The sequence below is a fragment of the Squalius cephalus genome, assembly GCF_949319135.1.
Source record: "Squalius cephalus genome assembly, chromosome: 6".
Lineage (NCBI taxonomy): Eukaryota > Metazoa > Chordata > Actinopteri > Cypriniformes > Leuciscidae > Squalius > Squalius cephalus.
In genome coordinates, this window is record NC_137127.1 from 34502382 (window position 1) to 34513457 (window position 11076).

Genomic DNA, 11076 nt, shown 5'->3' on the forward strand with positions numbered 1-11076 from the left:
ACAACAACAACAAAAAAATTAATACAAGATATTTTTGCTTGTAATAAGTAAAAAAATCTGCCAATGGAACAAGTAAAAATTCTCTTGGTAAGATTTCTTGAAATAAGCCTTACAAGATATGAGTGATCTTGAAATTAGCTGGAAAAACTTTTTTACTAGTATTGTGATGTTTTGTGTCTAATTTTAAAGCAAAAAAGTTACATATTGTGCCTTTAAATAGCACAAAGTCCCAGAGCACTGCATAAAAGGGAAACAGCTTCATTTTTCTCAACATTTTGGCTCACAGTATTTATGAAACTGCAATATGAAAACATAGTAGAACATTTTATAGATTATAAATGTAAGATCCCTTAACCCTACTCCCACACCTAAACATTTTATAGACAATATTAAAAGGATAAAACGTAATGGACATGTGTGTAGGGAAATGGCAGTTTTATTAACAATATAGCATTAAAAGATAGTTTGAGCCACTAATCCTACCCCTACACCTAGCCTAACCATTTCTTAAAACTACGTAACTACAGTTATAAAGAAAAACAACAGACATAACTTTTACACGTTTAATAACAATAATTTAGTTAGTGAGAAAATGTCAAAACCGGTACCAAAAGTCGTTCACATGACAATGTGTCGCAGTCCTCTCTGGCAGTATAATAGTTTTGTATGAGGTAACGTTACAGAGCAGAATTTAAGTTATTAATCCATGAAAATGTTAATCCGGTTTCGGTTCGCTGTTCGCTCTGTGAAGACGCGCGCGCGCTTCTCCATTTCAAATGTAGTACACCAACCTAAACACGGCATGTCGCAATCTGTGACGAAGCATGCGAGAGCCAATGAGCGTTTGATATCACTGACGTAAAACATGTCGTAACGCTTTGGGCGCAATTTTTGAATTTGAATTCACCACGAGCGCGGGATGCCGGGATATGACGTTTAGGTCGCTGCTGAGAAATGATGAAGATCACTGGATAAAGGGCTGAATTTGGATCTGTTTCTTGCAAACAACACATGGATTATAAAGATTTGGATTACACCAATCTAATAAAATTGATGCCTTTTGTGAATTTATGTTGTGTTTTAGTGTATGGGTCTATAGGAGAAAACACCTTTTGTGTCTCACGGTAAATAAACCAAATATTACAAAATGGTTAAATGATTAACCTGTTAAGCTGCAACGCCACTTTTGAAAAATCCCCAGAAATGACATACCCAAACTTAAACAGATACAGTTCATGAACCCTTTGTACTAAAAGCACAAGTATGATCTCATTTGAAAGCTGACACCTGGCAGTTTATTGTAAATGTAGAATTAATTATTGTCATAATGAAAAAAATTGTTATAAATAGCTTCAAAGTTTTGTAAAGTTATTAGAAATTAATTTTTATGAAACATCCTCATGAAAATAAAATTGAAGTTGGCACTGGAGCAATCTAGAAATGCACTACAGCTAAGGCCACATGTCTAAACATTTTATATTTAAAATCTGAAGATAATAAGTCCAAAACTCTGTATTTAGTTAAATGTTTTTCAAGACCATGTCAATGACTTTATTTTGATTTGCTACTTTAAAATGCTACTGATGTTTATTGCCATCTTCTAAACATCAATTCAGTATATTGTCTCTATTGTTTTGTAGTGCAAACGAGCCCCATTCAGTCTCAGTCTCCCCCTGCACACATTCACACCTCTCCAGCCTGGTTATGGCTCGAAATATGCATTTCTTTTGTCTGCATTATAGTTACTAACGACTGGCTATTCACAGGCTATTCATAGGGTTTCAATCCCTAATTTCTTTTATCAAAGTTCTCACTTAACATTTAAAAACTGGATCAAATGCCCTGCTTGAATTTCAGTAAGCATATTTAGAAAAAAAACATAAAAGGATAACTGCTATATGTGGCAGGTGCACCTAGGGCTAGCTAGCATGTTAGCTTAGCACACCATCAATACATGACAATTTATGAGATTAAAACCATGTTTGTGCTCCAAACTTAAATAGGAATACATACAAATTTGTACGTCGGTAAAGTTGTTTATACGTAAATAAATTACGTTTTTTTTTGCTGTCAATACGTAAATATTATACGTACTCACTGTCTGCATTGTGAGTTGTTGTGAGTTGACCTGCAGTTTTCAATAAAGCAGATTTGTTGTCTCAATTCAAGTCAAGTCTATTTCTTGAAACAAGACGATTCATCTTTTACAAATAACACAGCAGCTTAAAAACCTTATGACATGTCAAAAAAGCTTGTTTCATCTGAGATATGACTCAAAACAAGATATTTTCAAGACAGATTCACTTAACAAGATATTCAAGATGCACTGTCTAAAAACAAGCTCCTTTATCTCACTTAAATATTGGTCTTTAGGTGATTTTGTCTTATATTAAGTGTGATGAGATATTTTGACTAGAAATTAGAAAAATATACTTGGCAAGATTTTGAGTTTTTGCAGTGTAGGATGAACATTGCTTCTAGTGTGCGGGCGGTGTTGGTGGAATGGTATCCGAGACGGAGTGTTGAAATAAATTTGGTGAGTATGTCAATTGTAATAGGTTGTCTATTATCTGGGCGAGTGGGATGAGTTCTTTGAATTCCTTTAATGAGAAGGGACATTTGAGAGTTATTTATGGTGGGGGCGGGCTTACCGTAGGCTAGTTTATGGAAAAATTGAATGCCGCTTAGATAGCTTTTTATGGACCCGGCTTGGAGACCTTAACTCTGTTAAGGTGAGATATGAAGGACATAACGGCTAAAAGAGAAAAATCGGGAAACGGCAGGTTGTGAGAGAGGTGAAACGTTTTGAAAGATTTCCATGTGGTGTAATATGTTTGGAGGGTTCTAGGTGAAACTGCTTGGAGGATGGAATTGATAGAAGTGTCCAGAAGGGATTTTAGCAGATGATTTATGGGAAGATCAGCTGAGAATAATGAGGGACTGGGGTTGGAATTGGATCCGCTTCTGGAGCCAGCATCCTGAATTTCTGAAAAGAGAAATGGGAGAGAGAGTCAGCGATTTGATTTTGTGAGCCTGGAACGTGTTTGGCAGTTATTATAAACTGATCACAAGCGGAGATCCAGATGAGGCATCTGAGGAGTGGCATTAATGCAGGTGAGCGAGAACGGCCTTTGTTAATGCAGTGCACAGTTGTTTCGTTGTTGCAATGAACCAGGATGCTTTTAGCTGACCACTCTTTCCCCCATAGGGAAGCTGCGACGACGATCGGATAGAGCTCGAAAAGGGCAGAGGAGGCTGAGGACTGAGGTGTGTCTATTAGCTGGGGGGGGCCAGGGAGACGCAAACCAGCGTCCTTGGTAAAATCCCCTGAAGCCAATCAAGGGGGCTGCGTCTGTGAACAGTTTAATATCGAGGGGGAGAGAGATGTAGTCGTCGTAGAAAAAAGTTAAGCCATTCCACTGGTTAAGGAAAGTTATCCATAAACTTAACTCGTTTTTGCAATCGCAAGATAAAAGAATTTGGTCTTCCAGCGCGTGAAGGGATGACGCGAGGGCGAGGAGATGCGCGATGAAAGGGCGGCCTTGCGGAATTAGGAGCATAGCATAGTTTAGGTGGCCAAGCAGCGAGAGGAGTTCGCGTTTGGAACAATTTAGGCAGTCTATGAAATTGGACGCGATCAAAATTATTCGTTCAATTTTTTTCTTAGGCAGTGAAGCCTGGAAATTTACTGAGTCCAATTTGATGCCCAAAAACTCAATAGATGTAGTTGGACCCATTGTTTTCTACTGAGCTAACAGGATCCCTAGCTCTGCGAAAACTTTTTGCACCATGAGGAGGTGTGCCGCAGGGATGGCGTCGTGTGGTGAAATTATTAAGAAATCATCAAGCAAATGGAGAAGGTAAGGAATTGTGTAATTATTGGAAAGAATCCAACATATGGCTTCGGAAAGAGTGTCGTAAATTTTGGAGCTGCTTTTGCAGCCGAATGTTAAACGCACGGCGAAATAAAGCTTTTTTTCGCCAGTTCACGCCGAATAAATGCCATGAATCAGGGTGGATTGGCATTACTTTGAAAGCCGAAGAGATGTCTACTTTTGCCAACCATGCGGAGGTGGACGCGGGTCCAGCGATTTTGATCATTGTTATGGCTTGTTCGATATCATGATAATGAACAGAATATTCTTCGAGTGGGATAAGAATATTAATCCATGGAAACGGGGATTTGTGAGGGCTGAGATATCAATTATCATGCGCTTTTCCCCTGAAAATTTTCTGGTAGCCACACCTATGGGAAATACGAAATTTATCAAACGGGGGTGCTTCAAAGGGGCCGATCATAAAACCTGATTCGATTTCTTTATTGATTAGTTTGTCTACTATTTAAGGCTCTGCTAGGGAGGATTGAAGATTATCGCAGATTATGTTTTGAGTGGGCTGACATTCTACACCGGGTTTGAAACCTTGTTTGAGACCAGACAGCAGATAATTTGTAAAGTTAACGTCGGGGTGATGAGATAATTCATCAGCTAGACGAAATATATTCACAGGAGTCGAGGGATAGATTTTTGCAATTTTACCTGCATGTTGTTTTTTAAGGTAACGGATATACCGCCGCAGTCCACCTGGACTCTGATGGGGGAAACAAGGACAATAAAGAGCCCGGGACAGGTGGAGGAGCAAGAAAAGGAGCAGAGTGAGGAACGGGAAGGGGAAGAAATGACATCGGTGCTTGTCCAGTTACCGGAGGCATCCTCACATTAGGGTGAGTACCTGGAGCTAGAAAGTACTGATAGGGGAAATGGTAGGAGGTAGGAAGAAAAGGAAACATTTGAGGAGTTGATGTATAGTTGCTGTTGCAGGTGGCTGAAGCATGCCGTGCGGTGGTGGGAGAAAAGTTGATCCGGGAGAGTTTGAAGCCCTCCCGCGACAGGTTCTGGGGCGTGGCCCAGGCTCGCTGAAGGTCTGCGGCGGTGGCGTGACGCAGGGGCGGTACCTGGCACTGCGTGGGAGGAAGGTGGAGAAGCTGCTGGACGCGAGATCAGGGCCAGGCGGGCATTGCTCGCTCGGTAGGAGAAGGGTGAGTCGATTGCAAGGAGACATATAGATTAAACAATTTTGCTTTATTTAATCTTCATGAGAAGTTGACGTCAGAATTAATTAGGGCTTATCTCAGCCCTTTAACAGTCCATTTTCCTATGTCAGGGATGGTTGGATGGACTGGAGTGGAAGTGGATGAAAAGGAAGATGATGGATTTCTCGCCGGCGGTGGTGAGGGCAGTCCTCGGCGTCTTGGCGAGCGTGGAGAGGATCGTGTGAGCTGGCGTCCCCAATTTGAGGACGGAGGCTTGATGATGTTGGTGGTTGGAGAATAATTATTCCTTGGAGCGGCGGATTGCGACGGAGGCTCAGCTATGACGAAAGAATCGTCATCAGAGGGGAAGAGCTCCAGCTCAGACATGACAGCAAAAGGGTGGGGCCAAATGCTGTGAAATTGTCATAGTACAGAGGTGAGTGAAGGCTATATTTATACCGGCTTCCTCTTGTGCTGATTGGTTGATTACCTGAACGTGCTCCTCCCGAACTTTGTTACATGAAACTTAATTAAATTTTGAGTATCTGCTGATACCAAGTTCTGTTCTGAATATTTGTACTTTCCCAGTGCTAGCTGCACACTTCAAATATATTGAAGTTAATAAAATCCATTGTACTGTATATGGTGCAGTTATTAAAGGTTAAACTCTTACATGTAAAAACATGTAATGTATACAAAATGTAAATACATAAATGTGTACAAATATGCAATTCAACATATCTCATCAGAATATCAAAAAAAAAAAAAAAAACGGAAAAAGGGAAAAAATACAGAATAACACTAGGCTGACAGCGTGAATATTTTAACGAGATGGAAAGCATATATTTGAGTGAGTACACTGGAGAATGTGCATAAGAGCTGAAACAACTTCTTACCGCTTCACATCATATGACTGCCACAACTGATGTCACATCAAGTATAGTCTAATTTATATTCACGTCTTTTTTTGTTTGATTCATTTTTACATTCTTTTGCATTATGTTTATCCTCTCAATCTTTAACTGTTGAGTGAGTTGGAAGAACCATAATGACTCTTAAAAATGACTTTACAATACATACAAATTTAATACAGTTCAATTACAGTCTAATAGGAATTTGTGAAGCTGCGGAAGCTTAAAGTTGCCACTACATTTACATTTACATTTATTCATTTAGCTGACGCTTTTATCCAAAGCGACTTACAATTGCTATATATGTCAGAGGTCGCACGCCTCTGGAGCAACTAGGGGTTAAGTGTCTTGCTCAGGGACACATTGGTGTCTCACAGTGGATTCGAACCCGGGTCTCTCACACCAAAGGCATGTGTCTTATCCACTGCACTACCACCACCCGCCTCACTAATTCACCCTTTAGTGGCCTTGATATCATGCTTTGAGGGCTGAGCAAGCCTTCATTGACTAGTGTAGTATTGTGCACTTGCCATTTTGTGTGTGCCGCAGTAAAAAGTACAGCCCTAAATGTAGGCAGGATTGGTAGAACACTGATCACAGGATTAAGGCAGCAATTACACAACACCGTTTTCAACTAAAAATGGAAGACTTTTTATGCATTTTGTCTATTTATTTCCCACTACAATGCCGTTTTGAGGACCTAAAAATGCAAACTTTTGAAAATGGGTTTTAAAGTGCAAGTTTTACAAAATAATGTCGTCATCATCTCTGTGTAAACTTCAAAAAAGCTAATTTGTGAAAACAATGATGTCATGCTCATGCATATTATGTGTTCAGTCTATAGGCATTTAGTATTTTTTTCAATAGTGACATAACCAACTGCTGGCTTGGCATGCATGCGTATCGAATACTTAAGGTCAGGAATCGGATACTTGATCTAAAATCGTCTTATCAATTACTTTGTGTGCATTTTAATATGACTTTAAACCATTCAAAGCACAATATGACACACGTTCTGTTTTCTGTGCTGCACACACATCCAAATTGCACGCACAGAAAGCTGCCTCTCATACTGAATAATGCTGACTGAGTTCCCTTCCTCAACTTTTTGCACCTGAATGGACAAATACACACTAAAATATGTAGAAATATTATTGTAAACACAGTCGATTGTTTCTATCATCTGTACAACCGCATTCCACTGCATCTAGTCAAGTCAAGTCAAGTCAACTTTATTTATATAGCGCTTTTCACAATACAGATTGTATCAAAGCAGCTTCACAGTATGAAATAAGATAGTACATCAGTGTTTGTTTCTAGTGTAAAACGTCCACGTTTGGTAATGCTCATCAATAGTATTGTTGATTGATTAATTAAATTAAGTATCCCCAACTGAGCAAGCCAAAGGCAACAGTGGCAAGGAACCGAAAAACTCCATCAGGTGACCTAATGGAGAAAAAAAAAAACCTTGGGAGAACCCAGGCTCAGTCGGGGGCCAGTTCTCCTCTGACGTTTATGAACTAGAGACCGGATTTAACTGTAAGATTAAAAATATTATATGAATGCCTGGCTGAAGAGATGCGTCTTTAATCTAGTTTTAAACTGGGAGAGCGAGTCTGAGCAACGAACAGTATCAGGAAGGCTATTCCAGAGTTTTGGAGCTAAATGTAAAAAATGATCTCCCTCCTTTGGTTGATCTGGATATCCTAGGTATGACCAAAAGCCTCGAATTTAGTGATCTTAAAGAGCGCGATGGATTATAGGGCGATAGAAGATCCATTAAATAAACTGGAGCTAAGCCGTTTAGGGCTTTATAAGTCAGTAGCAATACCTTGTAATTAATACGGAACTTTATAGGTAACCAATGTAGTGATGATAAAATTGGTGTTATATGGTCAAATTTTCTTGATCTAGTAAGAACTCTAGCGGCAGCATTTTGGACTAACTGTAGCTTGTTTATTGAGGATGCAGGACAACCAGCTAATAAAGCATTACAGTAATCTAGTCTCGAGGTCATGAACGCATGAACTAACTTTTCTGCATCAGAAACAGATAGCATATTACGTAGCTTAGCAATGTTTCTAAGGTGGAAAAAGGCTGTTTTTGTAACATATGAAATATGATTTTCAAAAGACAGGTTGCAGTCTAGTATAACACCCAGGTCTTTTACTGTAGAGGATAAAGTAACAGGACATCCTACTATGTTAAAGTTGTATTGTGAGAGGTTTTGTGGGCGGTTTTTTGAACCGATAAGTATTACCTCTGTCTTGTCTGGATTTAATCAAAGAAAATTGCGCGTCATCCAATCTTTTATATCTTTAACACACTCTGTCAATTTGGATGATTTAGCGTTTTCATCCGGCCGTGATGAAATATATATTTGAGTGTCATCAGCATAACAATGGAAACTAATTCCATGTTTCCTTATAATATTTCCAAGTGGCAGCATATATATTGAGAATAATAGAGGGCCTAACACAGATCCTTGCGGCACTCCATAGTTTACTGGAGTTATGATCGATTTTTCTCCATTTAAATAGACAAAATGGTATCGGTCAGATAGGTATGATCTGAACCAGCTTAATGCTTGTCCTTGAACACCAGTATAATTTTGTAGTCGATCTAAGAGTATTGTGTGATCTATAGTATCGAACGCAGCACTAAGATCAAGTAAAACTAGTATTGAGATACAGCCTTGGTCAGAAGCTAAGAGTAAATCATTTGTGATTTTAACGAGCGCAGTTTCAGTGCTATGGTGCGGCCTGAAACCAGACTGAAACTTTTCATAGATGTCATTTTCTTGTAAGAAAGAGCCTAGTTGGGCAGACACAACTTAATCTAGTATTTTAGACATAAAAGGAAGATTTGAAATGGGTCTATAATTTGCTAGGTTATTTGGGTCTAATTGTGGTTTCTTAATGAGTGGTTTTATAACTGCCAGTTTAAATGTTCTTGGAACATGACCTAAAGATAAAGATGAGTTAATAATATTGAGGAGAGGCTCTTCCACTATAGGTAACACTTCTTTCAGTAGTTTAGTTGGTATGGGATCTAATAAACATGTTGTTGTTTTAGAGGAAGTGATAAGTTTATTTAACTCTATTTGTTCTATAGTTGTAAAGCACTGTAATTGTTCTTGCGGGGTGATAATCGAGGCTGAGTTATAAGGCGCAATTGAGGATTGAACGTTTACAATTGTGGTTCTGATGTTTTCTATTTTCTCAGTGAAAAAAATCATGAAATCATTACTACTAAACTGTAACGGAATATTTTGTTCAGGTGACGCTTGTTTATTTGTTAGTCTAGCCACGGTGTTAAATAAAAACCTAGGATTGTTTTGGTTATTTTCTATTAGTTTGCGGAGGTGCTCAGCCCTGGCTACTTTTAGGGTCTTTTTATAACGTGACGTACTGTCTTTCCAAGCGATTCTAAAAACCTCTAAATTAGTTTGTTTCCATTTACGCTCTAAATTACGGGTTACTCTCTTTAGAACATGCGTAGTATTGTTGTACCATGCTGCTTTAATTTTCTCTCTGACCTTTTTTAGTCTAATAGGTGCAACAATATCCAATTTTCTCGAGAGAGTGGTGCTCATAGTGCTGGTTAGTTCCTCTAGTTCATCTGTTTGTTTGGGTTCACTGAGCAGCTGAGACAGATCCGATAAGCAATTTGAAAAATTATCTATGGTGGATGGAAGGATTGTTCTGCCTAATCGATAACGCGGCGCAGCATGATATATTACAGGGGTACGTAATATGCAAGTTACCATGTAATGGTCAGTTACATCATCACTTTGTGGAATGATATCTATATCGGTTGGATCGGTTCCATGTGATATAATTAAATCGAGTGTATGATTAAAACGTTGAGTTGGTCCGGTAACGTTTTGCTTAACCCCAAAGGAGTTTAATAAATCTATAAACGCAGCCCCTAACGCATCATTTTGATTATCTACGTGTATGTTAAAATCTCCAACAATTAATGCTTTATCGACATTGACCAATAGGTCTGAGAGAAAATCTGCAAATTCTTTTAGGAAATCAGCGTAAGGCCCTAGCGGTCTATATACGGTAGCCAAGGCTAAAGATAATAGGGATGTTTTTCTAGCATCTAAGAGCGTAACATTTAGTACAAGTACTTCAAACGAAATAAACTTATAACCCGTTTTCTGAGTAACACTAAGAAAATCTCTATAGATTGTTGCAATACCGCCGCCATGACCAATCAGACGGGGCTCATGCTTATAGGAGTATCCTGATGGAGTAGACTCATTTAGACCGAAATAATCATTTGGTTTAAGCCAGGTTTCAGTAAGGCAAAGTACATCGATGCTATTATCTGTGACTATTTCATTTACAATAACTGCCTTAGGTGTGAGTGATCTAATGTGTAGAAGACCTAGCTTTAGAATTTTTTTTTGTTTACTAATAGCAACATTTTCTGTTTTAATAACAATTAGATTTTTCCTAGATCCTGCAGTAGATTTATTATTTGATCGCACTAAACGAGGAATAGACACAATTTCTATGCAATGTTCTACACTAGTATTTATATCAGTTAATTTGGTGCAGCAGAGATTATGATTTGGACTTTTGGTTACTAGTCAAAAGGTATTTAACATTTTGGAGATGTTATCCGACAGAAGATCCGCTCCGAATCTGCTTGAGTGTAAGCCATCAGTACGGAAAAGCCTAGGACGCTCCCAAAACAGATTCCAATTATTTACAAAGAGCAGTTTCTGCTCATTGCACCATGACGTTAACCATTCATTTAGCGCGAATAATCTACTAAACTTGTCATGTCCTTGACGGTACGTGGGAAGCGGTCCTGACACAATGATCGTTATATCAGGCGATGTGCTGCGTACCGTATCGATCAGATTCCTGAAGTCTTTCTTCAGAACTTCCGTCTGGCGCAGCCTGATGTCGTTCACTCCCGCGTGCAAGACCACAGTTCCGACGCGCACGTCACCGTTCAGAATCTCGGGAACGCGAGCAGCGATTTCAGAAACACGAGCACCAGGAAAGTGCTCCTGGTGCTCGTGTTTCTGTGCAGTGACTGTGCACCTTACTTTTACCTAATGTAGCGTGGACGTGCCGAACGATGGAATCGCCGATGATCACAGCATCGCGT

General features: G+C 39.2%; 1 long non-coding RNA gene across 1 annotated transcript; it reads right to left on the bottom strand.

Annotated features, from left to right (window-relative positions):
* Nucleotides 1-8834: 8834 nt before the first annotated feature.
* On the bottom strand, nt 8835-10353 carry LOC307160283. The gene is made up of 2 exons (XR_013821526.1): nt 10105-10353; nt 8835-9334 (listed from the first exon to the last, which is right to left on the bottom strand). It is a non-coding gene; the product is annotated as an uncharacterized lncRNA (long non-coding RNA).
* Nucleotides 10354-11076: the final 723 nt, after the last annotated feature.